Source organism: Columba livia, chromosome 1 (assembly GCF_036013475.1).
Source record: "Columba livia isolate bColLiv1 breed racing homer chromosome 1, bColLiv1.pat.W.v2, whole genome shotgun sequence".
NCBI lineage: Eukaryota > Metazoa > Chordata > Aves > Columbiformes > Columbidae > Columba > Columba livia.
In genome coordinates this window covers 110194405-110210494 of record NC_088602.1, presented here as the reverse complement: position 1 = coordinate 110210494, position 16090 = coordinate 110194405, and the positions used below count along the sequence as shown (strand labels likewise).

General features: G+C 40.3%; 1 long non-coding RNA gene across 2 annotated transcripts in view; it reads left to right on the top strand.

The window, feature by feature from the left end:
• Positions 1–4414: 4414 nt before the first annotated feature.
• The window catches only part of LOC135580135 (uncharacterized), a 42023-nt gene continuing 30347 nt past the window's right edge, over positions 4415–16090 (top strand). The window contains exons 1-2 of one of the 2 annotated variants that reach the window (XR_010474402.1): positions 4415–4531; positions 14544–14658. This is a non-coding gene — a long non-coding RNA (uncharacterized LOC135580135). Of the gene's footprint in view, positions 4532–13154; positions 14437–14543; positions 14659–16090 lie in introns of those variants that run through there. The other variant, XR_010474403.1, reaches the window with a different exon arrangement.

Here is a 16090-nt window from a genome sequence, read left to right as displayed (position 1 = left end):
CTTTAGCTGACTGTATCTAGCTAATTATTAGCTCTGCTTGTATTCACAGACCTGATTGCCAAACAGATAGACCTTAACCAACACAGTTTAGCTTTTACCTAGTGAAAGCAGCAGTTTCTTACAGGCTCTTCCTTTAACAAACTCAAGCCATTTACACCTAAAAACTGTTTCAAGTCAGTCCATTTTGTCTTTCCTATTATTGAATAAACTCAATAGTGTTATTGATGGAAGGAAAATACTACTGTTTGCTATTAAGGAAAGTGATGAAATTAAATCCACATTAGTCACTGGAGAGGTGGACACTTGTGTCTGAAATCAAATACTAGTCATTTCTAGTGAGAGGCAGATGGTTACCTTGAGTTTACAAAAGATGTCTCCTTTCATGTCAATATAGCTCCTTCTTTCCTGAGCTGCATGTTGGATAGAGCTGAAAATGGGCAGTTGTTTGTGACAGATTTAAATTACTATTCTTTCTGTATTGACATTAAATAGTTCTGACATGATAGGTTAAATTGTCAGTGCTGTTCCTCTGATCAAAAATAAACACAATAGAAAGAAAATCTGTGCATTCTTGTTTATGTGTTATCACTCAAGGCCCAGCTCATACTATTTATTCATGCCCATTTAAACACTGAAAATCACACTCTCTTAAGCTGAAGGCAGGTTTGCCTGCCTACAGTCTGCACCACACTTATATGAGGAAACTAAGAATCCACATAATTAAAAGTTATCCCGAGTTAGCTATGGAAGATAAAAGAGCACTCTGGAGGGTGTGGAAGGCAGGTATGGTTTGACTGTTGCTGTGGTTAGCAAGAAGCCTGCCTAGCAAGTACTGCTGCTCCTCTTGCATTGGCTTCCCGTGTTGCCTTGGCTGTTGGAGTGCTGGCTGCTACCTTACTGCTTAGGTTGGCCTTGATAAGCTTTTGGATTAAAAGTACTCTGACCACTAGTATATCCCAGGGTGCACAAAGAAACTCAGAAGTACCCACTCCTGTGAGGTTTTCTGGCTAGTTTTCAGGGTTTATTTGATGGTTTTATAACAGCAAACATACAATGCTGTTTCAAGTGTTGACAATTGGCTTTGGAGCTTTGGACTTTATATAGGGCATGTCCCTGAATCCTGGTAACTCCATAGTCATTGTGGTGCTCTTAACCAAAATGGGTTTGTGACCCTTATTTCATTGATCCCCTTTTTCGAGGCAGTATTGCTAGCTACAGAACCATTTCATTCTGCAACAATTTCAACCCTAAGCAAATTTTGAAACTATTTCCAAAAGCATCAAGGTGTAGAAGGCAGTGGCTAGTTTGCTTTTATGAAGGCAAAAATCACTCCTGACAAACCTGCTTGCCTTCTATGAAAACTGACTAGCTTGGTGGATGAGAGGAGAGCAGTGTATGTTGCTTAACTTGACTGTAGCAAGGCTTTCAACACTGTTTTCTGAAAAAGCCTCACATGCAAACTACTGAAGTACAGGCTAGATGCATGGACAGTGAGGTGGACTGAAAACTGGCTGAACTGCTGGGCTCAGTGTTTTTTGATCAGTGGCACAAAGTCCAAGCAGAGACCAGCCACTACTGGTGCCTCCCAGGGGTCAACATTGGGATCAATACTGTTTAACAACTTCACTAATGACTTGGATGAAGGGACAAAGTGCATCTCATAAAGTCTGCAGATGATAAAAAATCAGGAGGAGTGGTCATTGCACCAGATTTGTGTGCTGCCATTCAAAGCGACCTTGACAGGCTGTAGAACTGGCCATCAAGGAATTGCATGAAGTTCAACAATGGCAAATGGCAAGAAATACCCCAAGCACTACTACATGCTGGGGTCTCATAAGCTGCAGTACAGCTTTCCAGAAAAAGGCTCTGAGGTCCTGGTGGAGATCAGACTGACCATGAGCTGGTAATGCACCTGTGCAAGAATTTTGCTGTAGAGAATTACATGTCTTACATCATCTTCCCAGACTCTGCTTAATTTACCAAAAGAAGGGAAGTCCACTATGCCAAACACACCACATCTAGCGAAATATTTGCTATGGTGCTCATGGTTGATAATTTCCTTGAAGTGTCCTCTAGTAAAACTGTTTTAGGAAAGAGAATAATAATCTAATATAAAGCTGTAGCTTTCCAAAACCAGAAACAAATGCACATATGCAGTTTTGCAAAGGGACTTTTTCCTTCACTGCTAATGTGTTTTCTTTGAATTAATATCATCTGTTCTCTTGTGCATAAGGAAAAAACATGAGTTTATTCCACAACACCCCTTTTTATATGAGATAGTGTAAAGCATATCAGTGATGTCTTAAATTTTTCCAGTCCCCAAGTTTCTGTTCCTTCTTCTCAACATGTTGTTCTATGGCAAATTAGAAATAAGCATCCTGTAGCTTTTCAGAAAAAAAAAAAAAAAATCTGACACGGGGCGCTCTCTTACAGAAGTGCAATAAAACTAGGAATACACTCTCCCAGCAACCTCAACAGGGTCCTCATATGGATGGGTGCATGCTGCTACACATATGATTCACATTTGCATCAAGGCAAACTTTAGTTGAATAAATGCTCACAGTACAGTCCTGAAAGTGTAGCTGTGAATAGCTTTGTTTCTGCAGATTGCTCAAGGCAACTGTATTAGTCATACACAGGGATGAATAGAGGAAGGGGAAGCCAGGAGGAAGAGTGGCAACAGATAGGACTGCCATGAGGACACTTCCTGCAGAAACTCCTGCTGCCTCTTCAGGTAGAACATCATACCTACCTGCCTGTGACACGCTAGACCACCTCTGGTGGCATTGGATGGCTATGTTTGGGCAGCTGGGTTGCTTCCTGGGTGCAGGCCGCGGCAGGAGTCAAGAGACACGTGGAGCTGAGTCAGTTAAATGTCTACTGAAGGGTGGTTTGTGATGCTTGGCAGGACTAGAGAGGTGAATCAGCAGCACACCAACAAGATCTGGTGCCATGTGAGATGTCCTCAGGTATTTGAAACACTTCACAGACTGGCAGGCTAATCACAGGACCTATGGAAGATCCATGCTTCCCTAGAAGGGCAGCTGTAGCTCAGCTGGGCTACGCTAGGGCATCTCAAATGTGTGTAGGACAGGATCCTATTCCCAGTATTACTCCTAGGGAGACAGTGCTATTGGCAAGCACACTGTTGGTTGCACAATGAAATTTATGTGCTGGGTTTTTTGTTTGTTTGTTTTTTTGTTTCTTTGTTTTTTTCTACTACAATCCTTCTACAGTTAGTGGTGTCTCTACAGGTACTATTTGCATGAACGTGTGTCACCCTCCAGAGCACGTGCAAAATCTTTGCTTTGGTTCTTGTCCTATGTCACTTGGTTACAGTTAGCTTTTTCTATTCCCCACCAGCTGGCTGGAGACCTTCTGGGAAAGAGAGAACAGAGAGCAGAGCAAACTTGTGTATTTATGGTATAAGTTGCTATGAATTTCCAGATGAAAAAAACATGCACTCTGGAACTGTGGAAAGGCCTGGTGTTTTCTTATAAATGCCTCATGAGTGAGCACATGGATAATGAGTGTTTCTGTGCTGCCAGGCACTCAAACGAAATCTGGGACTGACGGTAAAAAGCAAAATAATTAAAAAAAAAGATTAAATAAAAAAGAGTTGGCCCACAGGAGAGGTATGTGGGGGGACATGGATGCAGAGCCTTGCTCTTAGGGGCAGAGTACTCCCCTGCAGCCTCCCATGCCACACTGGTACAATCAAGTCATGCTCCTCAGTGTGTTGGAGACTTGTTCGTTTCTTTTTTTTTTTCAGTTGCATGTCTTTGGAAAAGACATATACAAGTGAGGTGCGGTTCTGTGGACCAGGCAGAAAATTCAGTAAACGAACATCTCGGAGTCCAAACCATGAATGTAGAAATCAGTGATGTCATGTCTTACCCCTTCCCTTCTAGCTGTCTCTGTTTCATCTACAGTATATTATTTGCTACCTCTCATTTTCACTTCCAGGCACTCTTGTCCTAACCTAATGAAATGAGAACAGGTGCCTTTTAGTCTACTTAGGTGGTATCTAAAGCTGTATTTTGAAGAAAAAGGCCCTATATTTTGGTTAAAACTGGTATAGTGATATTTTAATCTAAGAAATTGCCATCTCTGATAATTTACTCTGTGCTTTGAAACTCTACTTTAACTGTGAAACAGTTTACATCACCAAATGCAAAATGTCATTAACTACCTATCCTTTTTTTTGTTCCTTTTAAAATAAATCTTGCTTTTAATTTAGATTCATTTTACATCGATATTTTAAAATGGAAATGCTTGGAGCTCAGTTTTAGTACTACAGCTATAATTTACTCTGGATGCCATGATGGCCTCTCCATGTCAGAAACCTGTTTTTCAGAAAACACTTCAGGGCTTTATGTCTGCTGTGCAGATTGATAGCAGGCTTCACTCCTGTACAAGAGACACCGACACCTGTAAGACTCCACACAGTGCAGAAGATGTGCACTAACAAGCACACCACTGCTTGGGAAACCAGGAGCAACCACAGGTCTTGCTGTTTGGCATGAGAAGAGTAAGATTTGGTTTTTTTCTTCATTTTTGCAGTTATGAGTTATGAGTTTCAGCTCATGGTTTCTATTGTTTAAAATGGTTCACATTAGCTCTACTCAAAAAAAAAAAAAAAAAGGATTTTTCTCTGAGGACTGTGCTCAAATTATGACAGGACTAAGGATAAAATATATTTATATTTAACCTCTGGAGCCACCCAGTGTTATTGCTGACCTTATGTCTTGCAGATTCGTGCTGTGGAAAACCCTACTGTCTACTTCTGTTCTTTCTTGGCACAAAAAAAATACTGCAAAGGTTTTTTACTTCCCTGTCATTTGTCATCTTCCAGCTCTTTCCTTTCCACCCCCTGAAATCCATCCTTTCCCTATCTGTCCAAACCAGTAAAATGCCAATTCATCTCCTTTCTCAAGGGCACTAGATTTTCAAATCAGCCTTTTCTTGCCTTCCCCTAGACACAGACAAAAAGGAATAGTTCAATTTAATGAAAAAAAAAAAATCAGCATTCATTTAATTCCATGTTAGAATGAATAAAAGATGTACACTGAAAAAAAAGCCCCAAAGCGGCACATCAGGCAGGCAATAACCCTGCTAGCAGCACACCCATCTTCTCAGGAAAAGCCTGTACCTGCTTTGTGGAGTCAGATACTAATCCTATACTAATAGAGTTGTTGGTTTGCTGGAAACTCTGGCTGGAGTTTGCTTATTTGCATGTGACTATGATTCTTTGTCTTCTGTTGTGTTAGTCTTTTCAAACTAGATAGAAGAAGCCCAAGGAGATTGGTCTTTGTGCTTAAAGTTAAAGGGGATGAATATAGGGCACACATTACATATACAGATTGGGAAAGAGCACAGTCTGTTGTTTGATTGAGCTATGCCTAACAACTTATTTAAACACTGTGCAAGACTGGAGGGAGGTTTGGAAGTGCTGTGGTAGCACAGATAACAGGAATACATACAAATGCTGACATAAACTTACCACATATAATTTTTGAAATGTCTTTTGGGTTATATATGGCACACTGTCTTAGACATCATTTGTGACAATTTCAAAATGTTTCCCACCACTGAAATGCAAGATCATCTTCCTAACTTCTCATTACATGCTCTTCTATCCACACCCACACGCATATTATACTCGCCACATATATCTAAATCACACTACTTCGAATAAATTTGCAATTTATAAGTGATGTGGTGTGTATAAAAAAACAATATAATCTTTCCTTTCAGTATGATTTGTCAAAACAGTTATGTGTCTTATACTGGAGGCTCAAACTTCTTTCAGTATATTGATCAGTACAAGCACTTCTGCTAATAGAAGACGAGCTTGTGATTTAGATTTATTGTCACATTCATCAGGTATATTTTGTAAAGTTCTCTCTACAGGAATTCTCTGCAAATGCAGGTGGTTTTTCTAAGAAGAAGTATAACAATTACTTGGATGTTCATAAAAAAGTATTTTAATTTTGTTGAAATCACAGTGGCATAAACCCTGACTATAAGTAACTAATTGCAAAATAACATGACAAGTGCCTTATCCAAGACTGGATAGGCAGTCCTTAGACAAGGAAGATATATATATATATATATATATATGTATATATAATTTCCTGGTACTGCAAATCAGTGGTTCCACCACTCAAAACCAGAGCACACTTTTTATTTTCACACAAAGTTAGAGTGGAAATGCTATAATGAGGCTGTTGGAATGAGTCCTGTTGACTTCAATGGACTTTGGGTCAAGTCCCTTGGCCCCAGACCAACACAGGATTTCAAGAAGACTTTTTGTATGTTCAGGTACATATTGTACTTTAAGGAATTTATTAGATTTAGATTTCCATTCTAGATTCAGATTTCTATTCTAGAACTCACACTTTTTGTTACATTACTGCCTCTGAGTTCTTGTAAAGAAACAGGTTTTGACTGATCAAGAGACTATGTATGCAAAACAAAAAAGTTATCACTGAATTGAAACCAAAGGCCAAGAACATATCCCACTGAATAATCCCATGGACTGAATTTTTTACTTTGACATTTTCTTTTGCTCAAACATGTAAAGGGTCTTGTTTCAGCCTATGGATAGGGAAAGGCTACTGAGGATATGGGAACAGTAGACAGAATTCATAGCCATCTGGCAATTCTTCCACATGAGCAGATACCATAGAGTAAGCCTGCTAAAATGGTTGTGTCTCCACGTTGTTGAAAAGATGGATTTCATTAAAAATCAAATGAAGGAAATTTAAAATTTACATGTTTACATTGCAAAGGGAGATAATCTGCAAAGAAGCAGCAAAACAGAATAGATCATAAACCATGAGCCTCGTTGTAATTTGATCAACCCTAGCTGCTGCTAATTTGACCTAGGTTTCAGTTTTTTTCAGTAGTTTGGTGACATCAGATAACACAGAAAATTGGAGCAAAACACAAACACATCTCTGCCCTGATCAAGAAGTAAAATCACTTCGGTAACAGAGACCTGCCTCACTTCTGTTTTCAGGTGGTAAACTCGAAACTGATAATCTCAGCCTTTTATATAGCCATAACCTGGAAAGCTAAAATCACCACAAATCCATAAGCATGTAAACATATGCAAGGTGAGATACATCAGTCAGTGCATTCATGGAGTACTTGGCAGTATGTCACATATAGCAGGATAGCACACATGTAGATGACTCCCACTGTTTCCACCAGGCAACAGCTTCCTGAATCATCTCTTACTGATGGTTTTACATGTGTTTGTGCTCCTAGGTAATCTTAGGGTAAGGCCAAAATGATGAGACTCCACAAAATGATATTTTGCAGCTGAGAAATGAGGGTATTCACTCTTCCACTGATACACAGAAGTTCCTGTCCAACTTCTTCAGGGATTTGAACATGTGTTGTGACCTACTTACCTGACTTGAGCAACCCAGAAGTGAGGCTTTTATCAACCTATCTTACTCATCATTACTCCACTCTCTTCTTCAAAGGGATTTCAAGCATTTTATATTAAATTTGTATTAGATAAGATAAGGTAAACTACCTTCACTTTTCGTTTCTTCTTCAGGTGTCGTGTACACTAATCCCTCACTTCAACCAATGTGTTTTTTTGAAGAAGAGGCAGGTCATAGTAAGTTTCCTCTAACAGAAAGCCAGACTACAAGAAGGCATAGAAGGCTTGACTGCAATGAGACGTGTACTACTGAGAGATACTGTGCTGGACGAACAATCACACTAACAATCTGTTATTGGCCCAATACATAAAATGCAGTAACTTTGGTTGGAGGAATTCAGAGATACATCATGCTTGGACCATGATGTATCCTAATGCTTAAGGTATGTGAAAAATGATTTTGAATCCCTCTAGTAAAAGAGTAATTCTACCCATATTGCTCAGAAATTCCCAATAAACTTTCTGCAGCATTATGAAAAAGAAACTAGAGGCAATGTGGCCACACTGTTACTCTGGATGAGATTCAGTTTCCTCCACATCAGTTTCTGGTGCTATACCAAATGTCCAGGGTTATTCTACATGCTTCTTGAGTAGCACACAGAAAGGTCCAGGTCTCCCAGAGATCCTTTGTCAAATTTGGTGCCATGTGGATGTCTCAGATATCACTAGACATATTAAATGGCACTGAGGCCTGTGTTGAGGTAATTGAAGAATAACCTCTTGTCTTCCAAGTCTGGAATGTTGTAGTTGTGTAATAACATGAGAGAAGTTAGGTTATAAATAAGAACGGACGTAAGTTCTTCATTGGGACGAGGAAGGAAACAGCCTTGTCTCAGACTTTGGCACCAATTTTCGTAAGTTTCACTCCTAAGTATTTGACTTGGAGCTGTGAGTTTCGTTGGGAGACAGGGTACCCAAACAGAGGCATAGGTGCTGTACAATCTTCTGACCTGTAAATCAGAGCGCGCTTGAACTCGATCCAAAACAACCCCCAGAACTGGCAGGTAAGACACTATTCTTATTGATGATTATTAATTTTAGCCTGTTGTGTTCATTTAAGGGTGGATGATGCCTGGTTATACATACATCACATGACAAGGGAAGCATACAGAAATGCATGATCAGGGAGCTGTTACTGATGGGAAAGTAAAATTTAAGGTACAGCCTTAATCTTTCCAATGAAAAATACTGTTTTCCAGAACCTGACTTCTTTTACTTTCCTATGTTAACTTTTAAGGACATTGGGCCTAAATCTGAGCACATTAAAACAGGTGTAAATGAGAAATAATTTCACTGGGTTGTATTTTGTTTCAGTTGAACATCAAAGCCAACATTTCTTCGAAGGTCTTGCTGTCAGCTTCACTTTCAACTGAACACATGTAACCTTTGAAATACAGAGGAGCTGATCAAGGCTTCTGAGCAAATCCAGAAATTAGTGAGTTATTAGTCCGTATCTGTATTCAGATTTTTTTTTTTTTTTTTGTAAAGACAAATTCTAAATTACTCAAATTAATACAAGATGTTCACAGGCTTCTCTAGTCACAATATAATGAGTCATACACCAGCAACTCACTTGGAGTGTCTAAGTTAACTGCCCTTCATTAACGTGGCACTGTTATTACATATCATTGTAACAAGACATCCAGAATGGCACCAGTGTTTGCTACAGACAAGAATTTCAGATGATCAGTTAGATATGCTTCAAAGAGAATAATTGCTGCCCTCCGGTTATTTTAATCTCCACTTCTTTGTGTGTACATGAAATATGCCATAAATGTCTTCTTGTTTCTACTGTGTGAAAATTTCAAGTCATTTCAGTTTTAGAGTACACTTTACATGTATATGGAACAGGAATTAAATGTTTCTGAAATTCCATAACATTTAATGGAAAGATGTTCTCATTGAACTGGATTCTTTGTTTCTTCACCATTTTTTGCAGGATAAGTTAGCCCTCTGAGAATCAGATGGGGAAAGGCATGGGTAGTGGCTCACTACTGCCTGATTTCTTTTATATTGTCTGATGAAGTGAATGACACTGCAGTTGTGTCAGGCTGACAGCATCTAAGTGGTAACCAGATACGGAGGAGGATATAAAAGCAGCCTGGATTTGGCAGGTCTTGTTCGGGAGCAGCAACAAGGGCTAAGATGACTGAAAAGAGGCTGATTCAAACTTTTCCAGCAGAAAACCTGGATGTTGCTGCCTCGGGGATGAGGGATGAATTAACTGTTTTATTTTTGCAACCAATGACAGAACCCGAGAGAACATCAGGAAGATGTGCCAGGGGAGGATTAGGTTGGACATGAGGAAAAGGTTCTTCCCCCAGAGGGTGGTGGAGCACTGGAACAGGCTCCCCAGGGAGGTGTCACGGCCCCAAGCCTGACAGTGTTCAAGAAGAGACTGGACAACACCCTCAGACACATGGTGTGAACTGTGGGGTTGTCATATGCAGGGACAGCAGTTGTACTCTATGACCTTTGTGGGTCCCTTCCAACTCAGGACATTCTGTGTTTCTATGATTCTATGTCCCACTGCCAAACATCATGCACCTGAGCTCTTCAGGAAACACTTGAACCTCTGAGATGAATGTCCACAACTGAGCTCTGCTCCTCTTTCTCCTTGTCCGTTCAGCCTGCACAGGGTGGAGGTACTGAGCCACAGTAACAGAAGTGAGATCCGCAGGCTGCAGAGGAAAGAGGAGAGGGGAAAAAAGCCAGGATCCAGCCCTCCTCTTTCCTAGGACTCCCGTGGTACACAGGCAGCCTCTCCCTCCATGCTGGAGCAGCCAGGCCTGTGGGTGAGCAGCCAGGAGCTCAGCACAGTGTGTTAGCAGTGATGATGCGCTGGCTTCATCCCAGCACACCAGCTGTCTCTCAGGGGTAGGATGTGGGGGGCTGCTCTGAGGGTGCTGGGGAGTAGGGACTGCTTGGGCACAGGGGCATGCTGAGTGCTCAGACATCCAGAAGCACCTCTTGATTTCATGTACTTGACTTTCCTGCCACAGCCAAAACTGGGTGTGTATGTGGAGGGAAGAAAGAAAATGTTCAGTGAATGAAGGGAAAGATTTTGGTACTGTGAAGGAAAGCTACGTGGATGCTGGAACTCAGTGTGGACTGAAATATCAAGTACAGGAAAGAGAGATGGAAGATTGCAGTCTTATTAACTGATACTAAAACCTACTCAAAGAAGAAACTGTGTTTGAAAAATGTGAGATATTATGATTTTATTTGATGTGAGGCAAAGGAAGGAGAAACCAGAACAACATTTTTACAAGCATTTAGGTACATAATTTGTGATACTGAAGCTCTGAAAGTGAGTTGCAGCTTGCTTGGTACTAATAACACACTCAGTTAAACACAAAAATGCAATTGCCTTGCTCAGATGCCTGGTGTGTTACATCCTAAACGTGCTAGTCTTTCTCCATTGCACAACGGAGAAGAGAGAAGCATACACTAGTTTTAAGGCTGGTGTTTTGTTTTAAAATATAGCCTTACAGAAAGGTCCAAAAATAAATGTAGAGAAATTTGTTTTCCCTGTGTGTAATGGGTCACTATGGTAACTTGTTACTGACTTACTGCAGTAATCCTCTGTTGTAGAAAAGCCAACAAGATCAATTCCATTTGTAGTCATCAATATAAAAAGTATTCTTGAGACTGAGCCTGCCTAACATGTTAACAAGTATTTACCAATGCAAAGCCTATTAATTTGTGCATCTCCAGCTCTTTAGGTACAGGGAACTGCAAAAAAGGTACTTATTGCTTTGTCCATCATACAGACTTGGCAGGTTTTTCATTCATGATTGTGCATCAGTGTGCTGCACTTGGTTGTGTATAGCAACTACGTGTTGCTGCATTGTGTGAATGTGGATTTCAGAAAATCAGAAAAAGTTTTAGGGAACTATTTGAACCATCTTTCCTTGGACAGCTAATAAAATGAATATATGGAAAAATGAAAACTACAAGAAGGGAACTCATTTTGTATCAAGTAGCACAATAATAACTCAGGTTTATGACTTAGCTCTGCTGGATGCTTTCTCTGTATCTAGAGAGTTAAATGCAACATACATGTATATGTGTTAACATCTCACATCTTCAAATAGTTTCCTGCCATTCTTCCATTAGATAGTTTGCTTGAGGGAATAATCTCAGTATGGCAGCATACAACAGACAAAAGATAAACAGCTTTTTCATTAATCTGATTTTTCTATTGTCTTTTCTTCCATACATCTTCACTGGAAAGTGTAGATCTGCTAATTGCCTATCAATATGTTATCTGTTTTCTCAGAGCAAAACAAATACGTTTATGATAGTAAGAAATGCAAGTATGGGCCCATAATAGTAACAGTAAGTTGGACATAGGTTTAGGGAGAATCATGGATCTCCCAGGAACATTCTCGACTTCAGAGAATGCCTGAAGGCCTGTCTTCTCTTGGGTCTGAGTACACAAAATAATCTTTAAAAAGTAGAGCAAATATGGCAGAGGAATTGAGAGGTAATTTGAAAGCCCTTGAACCTGGACTTTTGAAGCTCCATTTGACTTCCCTGTCTTGGGATGAGGCAAAGTCCTGGCCGTGCAGTGAAGAGACGCATTCGTGTTTTCCAAGTGGGGACATCTGCACAGCACAACACCACACACAGGTGCTATCTCAGCTCCCATACACAAGAGGACTTCTGTGGCCCCTGTCCCTATCTAGTGGGTTCATACAGCTTCTAGCTGCAGAGCCAGATCATTCACCACTACTTCAGAGATCTGTCACAGTGGTCCAGCCCTGTCCATGTGAGTGGGGACCCAAACCTAGACTCTGGGATCTTCCTAGTGGAAGCTGCACCTAACCTCCTTCCATGAAACAAGGAAGTTTCAATTCACAAGTCTTCCAGGAAAAGAAACAAACAAACAACAAAAGAAACCCAGTTCTCTGTCAGCTAGCTCAGTATCTGTTCTGATTGGTATAGAAACTCTGCCTGTTCAAGTTGAGGTTTAATTCCCTCTCCACACTTGTTTTTATCTATTCAGTGCCCTCCTTTCCATAGTTGGCCCATGATATATTTGCAGCTTCACTGTTCAGTTGTCATTAGGGCCATTACATACATTTGCATAAGTATCTCAAGGGCATCCACTTCCAACAGAGACTAGTGGAGTCATTTGTCTACTACATTACACAGCAAAAAATGCTGAAAAACCCAATTTAACATTATTTTGGCTGACTCTTAAATGCAGAGACTGCCTCTGCTTTATAAGAGATGAAAAGTGAATTGTCTGAAATAGATGACTTGCAGGAAAATGTTTGGAACAAATCAGGCCATTTGTGGCAGTTTTCATCCTAAGGGATGCCTGTCAGTTGTCTTCCAGACGATGTGCTTATAGAAAGCAAAAAATATTTGGCACTAAGTTACAAGCTCTGAGTTGAAAAAACTTTCAATATCAGAAAAAACATCAAAGCAAAACCTGTGACTCAATTACAGCAAGAAAAGAAGACTATAGATGTAAAGCTTCCTCTCCTGCCAGTTTGTTACAGAATATAGTAATGGAAGATTGTTTACACACTGTTGGGGAAGAGATTATCTTTTTATTTTGTTTTTGTGTATAACTGGCACAGTAGAGTTTAATCTGTGATATATTTTCATAGGTTCCATCCGGACTTATGTGCTGGGAAGCTCTGTGGGATCCTAGTACTCTGATTTTCCAGGTCAAAGAACTATTAGAGCTCATTTTAACATGCTTCTGGCCTCTTTGCCAGGATATCTTTTTCATGGAAATGTAGGTGCAAGGAGGAGACAGTTGGAGAACAAAGGTGGATGGACATGTGAAATGGGATTCTGATGAGCCCTGGACATGTCTTTGCACCATGGATTAATCCTTATGTACACAAGCAGCTGGTACTGCAACACAGACATCCACTGAATATGGAGTTAGAAAAGTGTGAGTTTCCAAGGCCGTTAATGAATTGGCATTAAATAGCAAAAATTTCAGAAATACAAAAAGAGCTACTCTGGAATTTCAGGAAATGCCAATCCATGGAAGAGGATGCAAAGTCACAGTGGCACTTTGGCAGGGCTTGTAAAATTTATTCAGGGATAGGACACTGGTAGGACATGTGCATTGCAACAGCAACAGAAGGCATGTAAATCACATGTGCCAGACATGACACCTGGAGACATCTGTAGGCCCTTTAGACGGAAAGCAGGTCGTCAGTGTCATATGTCTTCTCAGGGGGAGTCTAGGAAGCCATGGCTAAGAAGAAGTTTCTGTTGCATGGGTACAAAACCCTACTTAATGAGTAATTCTCAGTGGTACAAAACTAATTACAGGGCAGCAGTGGTTTAACTTGGTCTGTCTTGGATCTGGTACTATTTAGTATTTTCACTAATGGTCTGGATGATGAAAGATATTACGCTTACTAACTATTCAGATGGCACCAATCTGTGAGGCATGGTACATGTGGGGAAGAGCAGGACAGACTGCAATTTTGTTCTGTATCTCAGAAGTCATCGCATGAGCAATCCTGTCATCACATAGTGCTATCACATGTGTTCAGAGAGCCTGATACAGGTTTCACCCACACACTAGCAGGGGCAGCAAGCAGTATAGCTGGTTAGTTGCTGACATGGTCATGGCTGCTAGAGTTCCTTGTATCCTAGAAAGTCATGGGGCTTTGCGAGGCAAGGGGCTTAGAGACAGCATAGACAGCAGAGATGACCTGCGAGGACTTCCACAGCATTCCAGCACTTCTGGTTTTTTTTTTTATTATTGCTTAACTCACTAAATTGTGCTGTAATTCACTTCAAGAACGATGCAAAAAGGATTACCTGCCTGAGTCCTCTCTTTTATGTCTCCTGGAAATGTCTAGAAAGCAATGAAATTGATGCTTTAATATGTGTGGAAATTCATGAAAATAACAGGATTTAATTTCCTAATATAATTGCTGAATTGATTTGCGTATGCAGGAAACTGCTTAGATTTTCTCAGTGGCAATAATAAGGTACTGTCTGCAGTAATTTAACAGGTGTTCACAGCTATTTCAAATGGATGTAAAAGGTTACCACTTTGATTTAAAAGGTTCGTTCAAACTCTTCTTTCACTTTGCAGAAGTCTAATGGAAGATGAAAGGTTCAAGGAAATGAGAACAAAGCACACTGGAATCCAGGATACAATTTCTTTCCAGAGAGACTGAGTTTTTTTTTCATGTCTTTAGGACATTCTGGTAAGAGTTCTTTTTGGTTTTGTTCGGTTTTTTGTTTTGTTTTGTTTTGTTTGTTTTTTTCTTTTTCTCTTATTTTCTTTTCCTTTTATTTTCTTTTTCTTTTTTCCCTTTTTCTTCCTCTTCCTCCCTTTCCCTTCCTCTTCCTCTTCCTCTTTTCTTTTTCCTTTCCCCACCCATATCTAACTTTGCCTGTCTTGAAAATGAAGTTTACATTTATGGCTGTCATATATTAAACTGTATTATATCTAAGTTTATTTTTTTTGTACAAGAGAGATAAAATACATTAACTGCAGCATGAAAGAGTTGTTGTATCCCGTTCTTCCACTCCCATTTTCTACTAATTTTGACTACAGAGATACGCCAGATCGATACAGGTGGATGAAACTGTTAAGCTCCACATTTCTTGCTAGATTAAGACATTTCCTGCATGCATTTTAACATAAATCTGAGGGCATAGTGTATGATAATACAGTGAGTTACACTGAAGGTGAATGAGACAGGAAGTTAGATACTGACACCTCTCCACACACTTGTCTGGTGTTATTCTCTGATGAACTGTTAAACTCCTCATGGTGAGAGTTGTGTGCAATGCTTCTGGCAAGCCTTACCTTTTGGTTGAAGATTTAGTGTTTTTTGTAAATTTTAGCCCATGGTTATCAAAGCAGAGAGGACTCCCAATATAGGTTATAGGTTGGAATTCTTCCAACATCCTTCTTCCTCATCACAACAGAAACATAAGCTATTTTATCTCAATTTCCATGCCTGCAAGATACAAAGGGAGAAAAGATGGCAGGTCCACACTGTGTTTAGATTCCTACTTTCTCATTCAATATGAGGACCTGAATTCAAAGGAACCTTTGGAAAGGGCATTTATTCTTTGTGATTAATTTTCCATGTCTATCAAATTGGGAGCAGCTAATCATAGAATCAAAGAATCATAGAATGGTTTGGGTTGGAAGGGACATTTCAGATCACTTAGTTCCAATCCCCCTGCCACGGGCAGGAACACCTTCCACTAGACCAGGTTGCTCAAAGCCCCATCCAACCTGGCCCTGAATACTCCCAGGCACGGGGCATTCACAGTTTTTCTGAGCAACCTGTTCTAGTGCTTCACCACCTTCTGTCTAAGCTAAATCTACCCTCTTTCAGTTTAGAGTCATTACCTCTTTTCCTGTCACTACATGCCCTTGTAAAAAGTCCCTCTCCAGCTTTCTTGTAGGCCCCCTTTAGGTACCTGAAGGCTGCTATAAGGTCTCCCTGGAGCTTTTTCTTCTCCAGACTGAAGACCACCAACTCTCTCAGCCTGTTTTCATAGGAGAGGTTTGTGACCCTCCTCTGGACTCCCTCCAACAGGTCCATGTCTTTCCTGTACTGAGGGCTCCACAGCTGGACACAGCACTCCAGGTGGGGCCTCACCAGAGCAGAGCAGAGA